Raw genomic sequence first — 15,364 nt, 5'->3', positions numbered from 1 at the left:
GCGCAGGTGATGGGCGAGCGCGAGGCAGCGCAGGTGCGGTGGCGCGCCAGAGGGTCCGGGGTGCTGCGGGAATTTCTTCCGTTCCTCCTGGACACCCAGAGCTGCCCGCCCCGGCCGTCGCGGTACCCAAGTGCTGCTCTTGGCCGAAGAGGCCGGAGGGAGGAATCCGGCGCCGCGGAGGCGCCRAGACCCTTTGGTTGTGGCGTCGCGTGCGGTCGCCGGAACGACTTTGGGAATCTGCGTGCCGCCGGCCGCGCCACGTGCCTGCCGCTTGCTCCTGTGCCGTGCCGGCGGGAGGCGGACGGCGATGCTCGGTCGCGGAGGCGAGCGGCAGCCCCAGGCGGGCGCAGCTCGGCAAGCGCGTCTCTTCCCGCCGTCTTCCCTCGGGACCCGGCGGCACACTCTTCGGCTCGCGGCGAGGCCCCGGGCCACTCTCGCCCTCGAGCGCCGCGGCCTCACGACGCCTGCTGAAAAGCGCTGCTAAATTCTGGCACAGCCTACGGAAAAGGCTTTCGGTTTCGTTTGCTGCGAGCAAAAACCGATGACGTGAGGCAGCTTTTCCAGCCTGGCCAAGGTATGGGCTGCAGCAGGTATGGCCTCCTGCCGAGGACGTGGCACGGGCTCACTCGCGGCACGGCTGCCCTTTCCTTCCCCTCCCAAGCCACCTTCCTTGCCACCAAAACGCGAGCTGGCAGCCCGGGCCGCTTCCTGCACCAAGTTTCCCCCAGCCGTCTCCTTCTCCAGGCATCTCCTCAACCAAGCCGGCACCGAGCTAGGAAACATCTCCCAAACCCAAATGATCTGGGCTTCAACCCACTTCGCACCTCGGCGTCAAAGGCACCAAGCGCCGGCTGAAGAGGTGGGTTTCGATGCTTCGCCCCCACCCCAAACCCTCTACAAGGACAACTCAGTAAGTATTAAAGGCCAAATTAATCCCTGGTGGAGCTCTGTTGACCGATTTGGAATTTTATTACCCCAAAAAATAAGTTGGCTGTCAGTATTTAAGCACACAGTGTGCCAGCTGCAGTTGCACAGGCAGTTTCCGCTGAGATTTCTATTTAAACATCAATTTTTCCCCTTTCTTAGCAGGCTGAAATATCTCCCTGTTCCTGCTGGAAGAAGTCGGTAGGGATCCAGGCTGCACGAGAGGGAGCCGAGAGCCAGCACGGAGATGCCACATGCGATCCCATTGCCTGCCCACAAAAACAGCCAATGAAAAGCACGGCATCGGGGTCTTCGGGTGTCATCTGCAGGTTTCTAGCTTCTTACCTATCATGAGGGTTTAATTTAATTTAATTTTTTTTAGTTTTAAAAAAGCTGTTACAGCTGCTCTCGGATGCTAACTTCCAGCAGGCAGCGGTAGCAGGGCTGCTCAGCCCAGCTCATGCCCACGCGCTGCAAAAAAAAAAAAGGTGTTTTTAGAAGGTATTGCTGACCGTGCCCCTCGCCTCCAGGCGCTTTAGTGTGGCACAGCCAAATTTATTGATGGAAGGAAAAAAAAACAAACGGAGGAACCGTGAACTGAAGGGACTCGCCCGGGACGACCTGGTCGGTGACCAGCGCAGCCAGCCGACGAGCCCCGGCTTGAACGAAAGCAGAAAAYGTCTGGAGCCAAAGTTGAAAACGCACCTAAGGGCTTTTGGGGATTGCAGCGAACGCAGGCACAGGCTTAGGCGCGTTGCAAAATAAGGATTAAAGCTGAGGGCTCTGCTCTGTGAGCGCCAGTGAAAAATCTGTGCGCGTGGGGCGACTAGCAGGCTCTGCCTCGCGTCCCCTGGGTCGCCGCTGTTTTACGAAGCGCGATGCCCGAAAGCAGCGAGGGCTGGAGGAGGAGGGACGCCAAAGGCACATCGCGGAAAAGACACGGCGGGAAAGCCGACGGCAATCGTGCGGCCATCTGCAGGCGGCGGTGCCGAAGGAGGAGGGGGCTCCCGCGGGCTTCTTCGCCCCCCCCCCCCCGGCGTGCCGCCGGGCTCAGGGTAGCGCGGGAGCTGCGGTCCGCTCGGATGAGCCGGCGGGAACGAACCGGCCGCTGTGCTCGCTACTGCACCCCCCCCGAAGGACAACAGCGTTTTTCAAAATGGACTTCGCTCACTTATTTTCTCGCTTGCCACGAATTATTTACAACGACACGTCGCAGCGGCGGCCACAGTGAATATGGGGAAACGTGAAATCCCATTTGCCGGGTGCCGTGCGCTGATAAAGCTTTGCAGAGAGGCGGGGAGAGGCAGCCAAGTTTTGCAGAGGCGGAGGAAGCGCGCGGTTCAGCCGCGGCTGGATTTAGGAGCTCCTCCGGGGGTTCGAAGTGGATCCTCATTTCCATCCTACCCTGCGTCCCCTGGCGTTAGTTGTCTGCCCGCAATCGTACGCAAAATTCTCCATCGAGTTTTCCTTGGCTGGTGCCAGCCCCCGAAGCAGGTTTTTCCCCAAAGTCTGAGCTCCTCCGGCACGGCTCCTTCAGTGTAGACGCAGGGAGTAAAAAAAGCAGCGATGTTAAAAAAACTGAAGCCGGGCGTGTTTGCTCAAGCTTGAAAAAAGCAGATGCGGTGGGGGTCTGGAGCTGTGACGTTCGCCTGAGGAACAGTGGCGCGTCCGCTTAAGCCCGGTTTCTTTTCACAGCGGCCCTCCTCTGCCGCGTTTTGGGCCACTGCGCGCGCACAAAATCCATATACCTCCCCAATTAACTCTTCGGGCTTTCGGCTCCTCACTCCGCAGCGTGCTTTAGGCATGTGCGGAGAAGATGCTAAAAAAAAAAAAGCCACCCAAAAGTTCCCGTCGCGTTGAGGCTGGGTGAATATCTGAGAGGGTGAATATCTGAGGCTGGCTGAATATCTGAGAYTTCCTTCCTATCAGAAAGGGGGGGTTGCCACACGTTTGTTTTAGCACGCGCACCGGAACGCCCTGAAATGGGAAGCACAAGGGAATTTCTTTGCTTGTTTATTTTAAAACCCTTTTAAGTGTTTCAATTAACATACATATAACTTACTCCTTTGCACCGTTCAGTGAAAAGAAGTCTTTCTCGCAGCTCATCTAAGACGAATCCATTCACAAGATGGCCTTAGAAAAGTCCAGGAAGAGCTAGAAAAACTCCGCTTTCCTCACATTTCAACAAATAAAAATCACGGAGCAAAGAGTTAAGAATAAATTTTGAAATACTTTTATACGTACGAAAGAGGGAGCATGACAAACGTGGCCTGCAAAAGGAAAGGATGGCCTGTCTAAGGCTTTTTTTTTTAAATAACACACTACAGAATGGAAAGACGATGCGCAGTTTAAATACCGGGGGAGCAACTCTGAAGTGCCCTTTGACTTTGAAAATGTGATACGTTCACTGTGCATATTCAGGCACGTATGCTGTTTTTACCGATAAACTATATTACTGCCGTGGTTTGGGGGTTTTTTTCTTTTTCCTTTTGCTCTGGTGCATCAGCTCGTAGCATCACAAAGCCAACGCAACGCCCGGACTGAGCTGGCGCCTAGCCTAGCTTGTGTATCACCCACTGAATTCCTCAAATTAAATCCGAACTGCAGAAGATGGGTCTTTGTAGATGGATGGGTCCAGCCTCACTTCGGGTCTCTGAGCTGAGCTGGCAAGATTAGCATGCATAAAACGCATGTGTATATATATATAGAGAGAGAGATAAATAGATATGCTTTATGCATGCTTACCTTATATATATGTGTATAATATATAATGTGTATATATATGTGTGTGTGTGTATATACATATATAAACTGTAAATAAAACAAATTCTGACCCAGGAATTGAAATAAATGAGCTTCACAAAGGGTGACCACTCTCGCCGCTCCCTCCGGCCCCCCCTTCGCCCTGGAAGGGGCTCCCCAGCCCCTCGGCCCATTGCAGGCAGCCGGGATCCCGGGGGGCATGGGACCRGGATCCTGGGGGCATGGGGCCAGGATGCCGGGGGGATGGGCAGAGGATCCTGAGCGGCAGGGGGCTGAGATCCCGGGGGTATGGCGTGGGGATCCCAGCAGGTGCAGGGCCAGGATCCCAGGGGTGCAGAGATGAGATCCCAGTTTTGTTTTGTTTTTTTTTTAGAGTGGAAATTTCTTAAATATATAGGGGGTTCAGGCTGTATTTAGCGAAAATTCGCCAAGCGGGCAGCTGAATGCCGGGTGGGGAAGACGGGCGGCCACGTCACTACTGTTTTCGCTTTCCATGCCCATCAGCACGCAGCAGTTTGGCGCACCCGTCTCCAGGAAGGCCGGGCAGGGGCATCTGCTGGCTGCTCCTCTCGGAAGTCCCTGCCACTGTGTGGTCCAAGGCTCCTGCCGGCTCTCCTGCCCACCGCCGCCATGGCAGAGCGAGCCTCCCCTTTATTTATTTATAGGTTGTATAAATTCACGGTGCTCTCGGGGGCGATGCTGGCATGCTGGAGGCAGCTTCTCCGCAGCGTCACGGTGTCCGCCCTTTCCAGCGCACACTGCAGGGGTGTGGGAGCGAACGTGCGCTGATGGCTGCCGCTTTGCAAGCAGGCGTCGGGCACAGAGCAGCGCTTGTCCTCTGAAGAACGTTTTGCATTTGCTGTTGCAGCTCTGGAGCTCTGCAGACCACTGGCAGGTTCCTGCTTGGAGATGGTTTTCACTTTGTCTTCAGTAGCTTAAGGACAGGCTATAACTTAAGCAGAACAGCGAAAGGAGCAACACTGACGTGGGCTTTTGGCGAAGAGGCAGCAAAAAGCTCAGAAAGCCTCACTGCAATGAGAGCTTTTGGGTAGCAGGAGGCAAATATCCATATGCTCCTAATGCATTAACCTCTATTTAATTCCTCGGGCCCCGCGGGTGAATTCTGCTTCAGCATCCTGCATCTTGAAGAGCATGGGAATGCCGTGGAGTGGCTGAAGGACCATCCTACGGGCTGCTTTGATGGCTACATGTCAGATACCTGGAGAGCCACAAAAGAGTTAAGGCAACAATAGGGCTTTAATTTTACTGTGGGGCTTGGAGTTTAGCTGTACAAATCCTATTAGCATTAACATCAGCCGTGTGGCTAAATCCATGCATTTTGCACAGAAATCGAATCCCTGAGGGTCTGGCTTAAATCAACAAATGCTAAGAGAGGCGAGACTGATGTTGCAGAGTGCACATGAAGTTTTGTCTGGGGATGGTAGCTCCCATGGGAGGTAAATTGGTAGCTGCTGAGGGACCTGGGGCCACACGAAGGAATGCTGTGCCCTAAAGCGCCGTTTTCGCCGGTGCTTGCCATGGGAAAACCTCCGGGGGCAGGTGCTGAGGATGGGCACCAGCAACAGAGAAGGGAGGAAAGGGGAAGAGCAGAGCCTGAAATAGTGTGAGCCGAGCAGGAGTGGGAAAAAAAGCCAAAAATGATGGGAAAGAGCCGTTATCGGAGCGGCCAGCGAGAAAAGCAGCGAGGAGCTGCAGTGGCGGAGGTCTGTCCTGTAGCCCCCAAAGCAGAAGGAAGGTACAAGGACATTCAGATCCTGCCAGGACAAAACGGATGGGCAGACCTGGCTAGGAACCCCCAGATTTCTGGTAGCTGACACGTACGTTTTGGTGTCCTGCCAGTTAGGTTCACATGTGCTCCTCAACGCACACGCGGACGTCTGCAGAAAGGCAAGAGGAAAACGCAAGCGTCGCTAAAAAGCCTGGATGTGTGATACTTGCCATGTTGCTTCTGGATGCGCTGGACAGAGCTGGGGACCCCGGGTGGACGCAGGAGGGAGGTGGTGGCCCGGCAGCCTGGATTTCCGCTTCAATTCCTGTTCCTGGTCTTCCTAGTGGGTTCAACAGGGGAGACAGCAGTTTTCAGCGCAGGGCCCCAAATCCCGTGCTGCAGGGATGCTGCGTCCAGTGTTTCGCAGGTGGGACATAGATCCCTTTAACTTTCTTTCCAGTCCCTAGTTTTTCCTTTTTTTTTCCTGCCTGGATCTGTCCCCCGTGACAGTGCTGAGCAGCGAACGTCACCGAGCGCCTCGGCAAGGGCAGCAAGTCATCAGCAGCAGAGCCTGGGAGCCGGCTCGCTCACCGGGCCTCCTCTTCGCTGGGAGATACGTTGAGCTTCCAAGTACCCCGTGCTCAGCTTGTGGAAAACAACCCGAGGAAATGTAACAGCGGCTTAAATAGACACTGGCAGAGCCATCGGGAGGGGTTCGTGGGATGCTAACATGGCACGACTGTGCCAAAAGGACTTTTCTGCGGGGCCGATGGATTTGTGTCGTTTAAGCTGCATGAAGTTCTGGGGGAAGAGGGCTGGTCCGTGCTGTGACTCGTGGGCCATCAGCAGGTGGAAAAATCTTCACGTGACAAAAGTGTGTCTTTCTCAAACAGCCAAGGAAATGGCAGTGCCGTTCCGGACGTCGATCTTGCCCCAAACCTCCTTTCCAGATACAGGTGGCAGGCAGTGTCCTGGCTGCTGTTCTTGCTGCAGAAGTAGCCATTAACCCTAGGATCCTTGTTAGATACTCAAAGCACTCCTGCGGTTTCAGCTGGGTGTGAATATTTCTGCATAGAGTTTTCACAGCATCACAGACTGGTGGAGGTGGGAAGGGACCTCGGGAGATCATCTGGTCCAACCCCCCTGCTCAAGCGGGGTCACCTAGAGCAGGTTGCCCAGGACCATGTCCAGACGGTGTTTGAATATCTCCACAGCCTCTCTGGGCAACCTGGTCCAGCACTCTGTTATAAGAAGTTTTTCCTTATGTTCAGAGGGACCTTCCTGTGTTTCAGTTTGTGCCTGTTGCCTCTCGTCCTGTCATTGGGCACCACTGAGAAGAATCTGGCCCCATTCTCTTTACACCTTCCTTTCAGATATTTATACCCATTGACAAGATCCCCCCTGAGTCTTCTCTTCTCCAGACTGAAGAGTCCCAGCTCCCTCAGCCTTTCCTCAGATGAGAGATGCTCCAGTCCCCTAATCATCTTAGGAGCCCTTTGCTGAACTTACTCCAGTAGCTCCATATCTCTCTTGTACTGGTGAGCCCAACACTGGACCCAGCACTCCAGATGCAGCCTCACCAGGGCTGAGTAGAGGGGGAGGATCACCTCCCTCAACCCGCTGCCAACGCTTTACCTAATGCAGCCCAGGATACCGTTGGCCTTCTTAGCCACAAGGGCACATTGCTGGCTCATGGTCAACTTGTTACCCACTTGTTTTGGATAAAATTGTCCTTACATCAGAGCACGCATGACAAACAAAACATTTTGGCTCGGATGATCTAAACATTAGGTCAATTTTCTTGATGAGTGCGGTCAGGAATTGTTTGGGGGAAAATTGTGCCAAATGCTGTTTTAGATGAACATGTCATTTGACCATTTACGAGCTTGAAAAAAAAAATGCATCCATACTTATCATGGAAACCATGTCAGGATCTACCACGTTTAAACAAGGTGGGTTGTTAGCACTGTTTGGACAGTGCCTTATATCAAAAGCCATTTATTCTGCTATTACTATTCATTATTCCCTTCAGGGTTACCCTGGATGTTTGAGCTGGGATCTGCCTAATCCCATAAAGCTTGGACTTCTTCTTGTGCCAGACCGGGGAACAAAGTCATAATTCTCCTTTTGCAACCTCGCCGGCCGTTGCTATGGGAATGCTTGCAATATCACAGATTCAGCAGTACAGTTTTACTGTAAGCGCAGGTAGGGGAAGATGATTTTGAAAGGCGAGCTCGCCCTTGTTTGAACACGGCGCTCTGACGATTAGCCAAGGAAGATACCCGTTGCTCCATCAAAGTGACCTCAATGGGAGGTACCCGACGGCCACAGGAGCACCCATGGCTTTGCATTGGGGTACCCAGGCATCAAAAAATTCTGGGATTTTTAAGTTCTCCTGGGATGGTTCAGGGGACGCCTGCTCACGGTGTGGGCTGGAAATGCCCCCTTTGAACACCCGCTGCCTCATCCATCCCGTGGATCGTTGCTGTTCTCCGGAGGAGACTAACGAAGGCTGGATGATATGCAATAGGCTTGCAAGGCAGATATTTAAAGAAATACTTGTTTGTGCTAAACAGTCGGCGCTAGCAGGATTTCGGCAAATACCGGGAGCAGCAGTGGGTGAAGCCAGTGTAGCAGCTCATCACGAGCTATTTGATGCAAATCTCTGCTTGTGCTTTYGGCGCGGTGCAGAGCTCTGCGGGAATACCCTGAAACATGGTGAAACGGAGGCCCCAAACACTCGGGAATGCCAGGACTTTGCAAAGTAGCATCAGGACGCCCTTGACCCCAGTCGGCTACCAGCGCTCGCTGCCCAGAAAAAAAGATGACAACTTTTTCTCCCCCCCTCCGTATTCACTGAAATGATGAAAAAAAATTTAATATATTTTTCCAACCTCGCTGCAGCAAGATTAGCTTGCCTCACTGGCAGGCTGGTAACATTTTGATAACGTCTTTGAACATTAACTGTGCTCGGATGCATACAGAGCATGCTGGGGGGGGGGGGAATTAATGCAGGTGCCCTCCTGCCTCCTCTCTTTTTTTCAGTGCTGCAAACCATATAGTCTTAACRTCGCGCAGGTGCATGCTTTTACACTGCGGCTCTGGGGAAAGGGCTGCGAATGCCACGTCCCCTCTCGGAGCCGTGGAGCGGTTGCCTTCCCACTGCTTCGGGGCTTCCCCTTCTCTTGCCTCCTTCTAGAGAGACAGTGATCGGTCCTAAGGCAGGGTAACAAATCAGCACCCTTTCACTAAGGGAGGAGGGATTTTGCTTTCTCAGCTGAATCCTTCCCACAGAGCCCTACCGCACAGACACACGGGCTGGGAAAGCCTCACGAAAGCATTTAATTCTCTCCCTTCCTGCTCAAGTTGGGTCTGAACGTGCAAGACCGTCTCTGCATCCAACCCGTCCTTGCAGTTCTCCAGCCAATGAAAGTCTGCACATCCTTGGGATAACCTGCTCATTGCCTGAGCAACGAGTTTGCTGGTACCCCTGCAAACCCTTTGTGCTGCATAGGGATGGGGTTTCTCATCATTGCTCAGGCAGGCAGGGAAAATAGCGGATCCTTCTTTTTAAAACCACATCCTCTGTATTAGGAGGTTCTTACCACAACTCCACCATCGTTTCATCTCTGGGCTAACCTCTTCTTCTAAGTCATATTGCCAAACCTCTTTCTGTTCTTACCTTGCTCTCCCATGTCAAAAATACTCTTGAAGAATGGGGGCCAAAATGGGACACTATCGCACAGGAGAGCTCTGTTTCATGTTCGTCCAGCTGGGATCCATGCGCACCCACATGGCCCCACGGTAGGAGTTTGAGCCGGGTCAGACCCCAGCACATGGCCACATTTCCAGTGAATTAGCAGGACGGAGCGTGTGATGTAGCATTTCCGCCAGCTTAAGCTTCATGCTGACCATATGCCGGCTGCATTAGGGTAGGTCAAACCACATCTGGCACGAAGCCTGCTGGAGCAAGGCTCCTTCCTCACGCGTTCAAACTGAGCAAGCGACACAAGGAGGAAGAGCTTGTCCCAAATCAGCACTTTGCTTCGTACAGCTGCATTATGCGTGGCTTCTAATGAGACACTCTGGAGCTGTAGAGCGATGGCATTGCATATTAACGCCGCTGCTAAATGCCTCCCAGACTAACACTTGCCGTTTTGCAATAAAGCCTACTCTTGCCTGGTTCAAATTTGTTCAAACCACTAAAGACTTGGCTTTGTCCCGGTGAACTTTAGAGCAGAACAGCCCTGGCCTTTCGAAAACCCTCAAAAGGGCTGGAGCAGGCACTCAGTGGAGACACCATCATGGCACCCCACATAGGTGATGGTCTTACAGCCAGGTGACACAGGAGCATAAAACCTTTAACGAATGGGGAAATGCTGCCCCAGCTTCTCCCGAGGAGACAGCCCAGTTCTTGCATCCCGGCAGTTCATTTATCCTTCTGAAGCATCACCATTTGCCTGGTCCATATGGAAATTCGTCACTCTCATTCCAACTTTCTTTCCAGGCAGTAAAGATTGTTTCTGGCTCTTGGCTCGCCTGCTGGAGCGCTCACCCTTCCTGCTGTTTGGTTTCATCATCAACAGATCTCACAAACGTGTTTGCTGTTTTCTACCACTAATTGCAAAGGGAACGGTGACAAGAAGTGGGCCCAGGGCATGTCCCTGTGAGACCTCCTTCCAGACACCCTCCTCCTCTGATCGTGGCTCCTCGGGAACTGTTGTCTGGGAGAAAATTTTCAAGGAGCTGTGCTACATGATGGGGACTCTATCAAGACCAAATTGCCTTATTTGCTTCGGAAAATGTCAGGCAAGAGTGAGCCTAGAGCCTTTCTAAAGTCAGAACAGATCACATTCGCTGCTGCTTTGTCATCCATGTGTACAGTTACCTCGTCAAAGAGAGCAATGTGAGAGGTCTGATGTGATCTCTTCTTGACAAACCCATGCCAGGTGGTTTTTTATCACCCTGTTATCTTCCAGGTACCATCACTTATTCCCATTGCTCTGACGGGTTGGGACAGATGGCCTAGGTGAAAATATTGCATAGTTGGACAACTGTTATCAGTAGCTTGCTGTCAAAATAAGAAAGGTCCTGCAAGGGCTGGACATAGGTTTGGTGCTTATTTAGTATTTTCATTGATAGCAAAACTGGTTAGAGAGCTGGAAACCAAAACTATAAGTAAGGAAGGAGGAATTAGGCTTGTCTAAGCTACAGAAAGGAAGACCAGGGTGGGGGCAGAAGACACGCTGAAGTTGTCTCCAGTGCTCTGGTCTTCTGCGAGGCAGCAAGAAGCCACATCCTCACCTTCCGTTTCAATGGGGTGGGTAGGAGGCAAGAGGAAGAAAAAATCTCCTCTACCCACTGTTCCCCTAAGGGAGATGGAGCTCAGGACTTCTCCCACCACAGAGACTCTTCTTAGCAGTAAGAGCACTGTTTTCTCCTGGAAACTCAGTGAGATTTGCTGAGCTGGGCCAGGTGGGCTGCATCTCTACCAATAGCGCCTCTGATGTGGTTGCGGCACTTCAGAAACAAGGGGGAGTGAGTTTCACTTGCTGCCTTGAACTAAACCCACACAAAGCAGGGAGATACCATTAAGCTGAGGAGGATGAGATAAGAAAACGCTTATGTAGACTTCAATTTTTAATTTTTTTATTGGGTGGAACCGCTTACAGAAAGAAAGGGTGACACAGTACTAAAGGAGATGGGGCAGCTGGGATGGATTATTTAATTAAAAACCCCAAGAGTCCCATTTTGGTGGAAAAAAAGTAAAAAGCCTCCTTCACAGGCTGTTCCCAGGCACAGGGTTGGTAAGAACATTGCTCACCTAAAAAGCCCACCTTGCTGGAAGACATTTGCTGTAGCAATCACAAAGCAACAAATACCTGAGGACAAGCAAGCAGAAGGGCCTTTCCCCACTTATTTAAGCCCCCACCAAAGCAGCGTTCCCAGGTGCAGAGAGGACATGAAGACTGCCCCAGTCTGCAACTCAGCTCCTTTCGGATATGGGGCAATGGAGAAATGGGCAATTTGCACACCTGAAAGTCATTAGATCCCCAGGAGTTTTCGTTGCATTGCTCCTCTTTAGCTAAATGTAGCCTCAGAAGAGCTTGGCCTGTCRAGGCCTGCTCACCAGCCTTTCTTTGCTGTGATTATAATCCTCAGCTTCAGATTTTGCCACCTGCACTACATTTCATAAAATTTTAAAGCTAATGCTCTGCCAAACTCAAATGGCACTAGAGCAGATGTTTAAGTGCAGCCTAAGATGAATAAATTATGGGGCTCTGTGTGGAAGTTGCAATGAAGGAAGGAGAGGCTAGATGTTTTTGAACACGGAGGCAATTGATTTAAATGACATTGTCCGCTATAATCACCTGGGATTAGCTCTTTGGACACAGAACGAGAGATGCAGCACTGAAAGACACTGGGCTAATGACAGCCGTGACTTGTGTGCGTGCAATTCCTGCTTGGCCTTTTTAGGGCAAGTTCTGCAGGTCTTATTCCTCCCCATCCTACCTTTAGTGGCAGGCAGGGGAGGAAAGGAAAAACAGGTTTGAATCCTAACTGTGCCCCTGCCTTCCTGCTAACAGCTGTTGTAAGAGCAGCAAGAGACATCAGCCCACCGGTTGGCGCTTCAGTTCATGGGGTGAGAATTTCTCATGTCTCCTGAACATTGAAAGCTGTTTTCTGGCCTCAGAAGAGAGCCCGGCCCCAAAAGAAAGTGGTTTTCCCCCAGCTCTTGCCAGGTGCTGCATGAAGAAGGAAGAACCAACGGTGTAGAGAGGCTGCAAGGACACCCAAGAAGCACACGGGGGATGAGAGGTGTGGGTGATGGGATAACCCTCTGGAGGGAGCACTGAGAGGGGATTTAATTGCAATATATAGGTACCTTCAGAAGAGAAAATACTAGGTGTTAAAGAGCCCTTTGATTTTGCAGAGAAAGGCATAAGAAGGATGAATGGCTGGATACCAAAGCCAGACAACTTCACTTAGGTGCATTTTTTAACCATGAGCATAGTCGCTCCCTGGGGAAGGAGAGGTTTCTCCATCTTTTGCTGTCCTCAGATCAAGGCTGGGTACCTTTCTTGGGGGCAAGATGAGACATTTGGCAAGTATGTCACCGGCCTTGGCTGTTAGGTAGTGACTGCTGAGCCTTCCCTTGCTGCGATGAATAAGTCAGTCCACCTGAGAGAGGCAGCCAAGCCTGGAAACCAGTGCAAGCGCCCCAGGACTGGGAAGCCGAGAGGTTTTGTTCGCTGCTTTGCTAGAGACTGCTGCAACCTAGAGCAGGTTATTGAATGTTTTAGCACAGCGCAGTCCCTCCTGATAGGGTTGGTAACACATTTACCTGGCAGGGCTGAATATATTAGCTTGGGGGAACCTCAGCGGTTGTGAGCGGATGGATCTGGTTATTCCTTTGGTTCCCGAGAAGCTGCTTTTCGGCGAGGCTTCCTTGCGCCCCTCCGGGCAACCTGCCTCCTGGGCGCCGCTGCAGTAAAGAAAATAGGCATACGGAGATGAAAGAAGTTTTCTAATAATCAGAGCAGCCGGGTGGAAAGCTATGGGGAGAGTTTTCGGCTACCAGCAGTGACTGGTTTTCCAAATTGCGCTGAATCAGCATAAAGGAGGCTACAGGGATCTGTGTGCTGCGGAGGCAGGCGCTTCCTCGGGAGTGAATGGCCTCAGGCAGGGAAGTGAGCTCCTGCCCTGCTCCCTTCTCCCCTTCCCGGACCCCCGGCCAACTTTGTGCTGTCGGATATTGTCCCCATAAAAATGCAGACAAGACATTCCCCATCTGTTTTTACTATGCATGCTCATGCAGCAGGTCCGAAATGAAACTTCCAAGATGAATTCCCCCCCGGCAGCACGAGATACAAAGCCCTCCCTGCAGAGAGCAAGCTGCTATAGATGTTYGGCCCATGAGTCTTTCCTCGAATGCTGTTACGTCCTTTTATCTGCAGAAAACAGGCTCCGGCTTCACATTGAGGTCAGAGTTGGCCTCTCAAACCTCTCTCCATAAAAAGTCAAAAAAATAAAAAATCAAAAATCCCCAGACGTGCAGGTGTGGGAGAGTTTAAGAGCAGAAGAGCGGCTGCACAAGGCCAGCGCAAAGGTCTGCCGTGATGCTGCTTCCCAGGGTGACGCTTGCAAACTCCTGTCGTTACCGGGCTCCGGAACTTCCCAAAATGCAGGTGATTTCCCTGAGGGCTCGCAGCAGGATTTCCCAATAGCCAGGCTTGGACAGCCTTTCTCTTAGCTCTAGCTCCGCTCGGCATTAATAAATAACCTAAAAAAGGCGGATGCACTCATCTAGCTTTTTTTTTTTTTTTTTTAAAGTATGTGCAGAGCTGGCCCAGTCCCTCACCCCCACCTCCTTCACCCTGAGCTTTTCGGCCCATCCGGACACCGCCAGGCAAGGTAGAATCCCGTCCTGCCCGTCGTATTTCTTGTGGGTCCTTGAGGTCGCCTCCAGTTTTGCAAAGCCTCGCCACTGCTACTGGGTGCCTTGAGCCGCTCGATGGGCCGGAGAAGTCGGGTCTGGCGCATTTTGGGCAGCTGGYCCCTGCCATGCTGGTCACGGCGGTGGGATGCTCAGGGGAGAGGTGGGACGTGTTTTCTTTTAAACCCTTCTTTTAAATCTTCCTGAGGGCCCAACACGGCCGCTGCAGGGGGTGCTTTACTCTATGGGGAAGCACGTGGTCCCAGCCTGAAACCCTCCACGAAACCACGGCGAGCACCCCGCCAGCACCCGGGGCACGCGAGCTATTTCGTGCCTCGGTGGAGAGAGCAGTTGGGGGAAGGCAGCCGGGCTCCCAGACCCGCTAAGGGAGACAGCTGCGGTCAGCTCGATCCGGGGCTGGAAGTGCAGAGCCCACCGAAACACCCCGGGGAAATGCCGCGTGTCCCCCGCCTCTGCCGAAGGCAGCACCCTTGTGGACACCCCCCCACAGGAGGGACGTCTGAGCAAGACAAGTGCCGCGCTCCGGTCCTGATGCTGCCGGGCGCATCTTACCCTCAATGGGGCCGGCCGATGGCTGCTGCAAGCCACCTGGAACAGCAGGATCCCCCCCACGCCGGGGGGAGGCRACAACGGCACCAGAGGGGCTTTGCAGCATCACGGGCTGCTCGCCGTGGCGGGCTCGGGTAGAGCGTCAGCCGACGAGCAGACGCTCCCGTTTCTCCTGGATGGGGTGGAAATGCCACGCTGGCCGCTGGACCCTACCGGCGCTCGCTCCTCCTCCAGCCGGTGAGGCCGGGATGCCTGCCATTGCCTCTGGCTGGGGTGCCGATCGGAGGCGGTTTTGCGTCCCCCACCCCGATTCAGGCCGACAACTGGGCCTCAGCATCAGCTGCTTGCTGCTCAGCATCAGCCTTTCAGCAAGCGGCAGGTGCAAGCGGTGCCACCCCGGGGCTGCACGACAGTAATCCTCGCTCCCCCTCCTTCCACAATAGCGTCCGCTCGGCTCAAGGAGGTTTTTGTCTCCCCGCTCGCAGTTGCGAATTCTTCTCTATTGAGGGGGGGGGGGAAAAAAACAACAAACCAAACTCTGCCCCCATCTTCCCGCCCAGCACCGGCTCAGGAGGAGCAGAGCTGGAGCGATTCATACTCAGCAGGAGGACGCGGAGTTTGGCCCAAGCAAGCCGCCRCCGTGCAATCCCCGTACAGCAAAAACGAGAATCGACGCCGCTTTTGGTATGCGTCACCTGACGCTCAAATTGCAAAGCCCGACGCAGGAGTGAAACATCGCCCTCCTCCCCGACATTACCACAAGCCTCCCTTCCCCTCGTGGCCCGGCCCCGCGACCGCAGCGGGAAGGAGAGGGGGCCTTCCAGGGAGCTGGGGAAGAGCCGGGCTCTGGAGGGAGCCGTTAAGAGGGAGCAGGTTGATCCTGCAGCAAAGCAGCAGCCTAGAAACCCCAGGAGGAGCAGGGACAACTGCTGCCCTGCCTG

The sequence above is a fragment of the Apteryx rowi genome, unplaced genomic scaffold (assembly GCF_003343035.1).
Source record: "Apteryx rowi isolate R43461 unplaced genomic scaffold, aptRow1 scaffold_363, whole genome shotgun sequence".
NCBI lineage: Eukaryota > Metazoa > Chordata > Aves > Apterygiformes > Apterygidae > Apteryx > Apteryx rowi.
Note: the sequence above shows the minus strand (reverse complement) of the source record.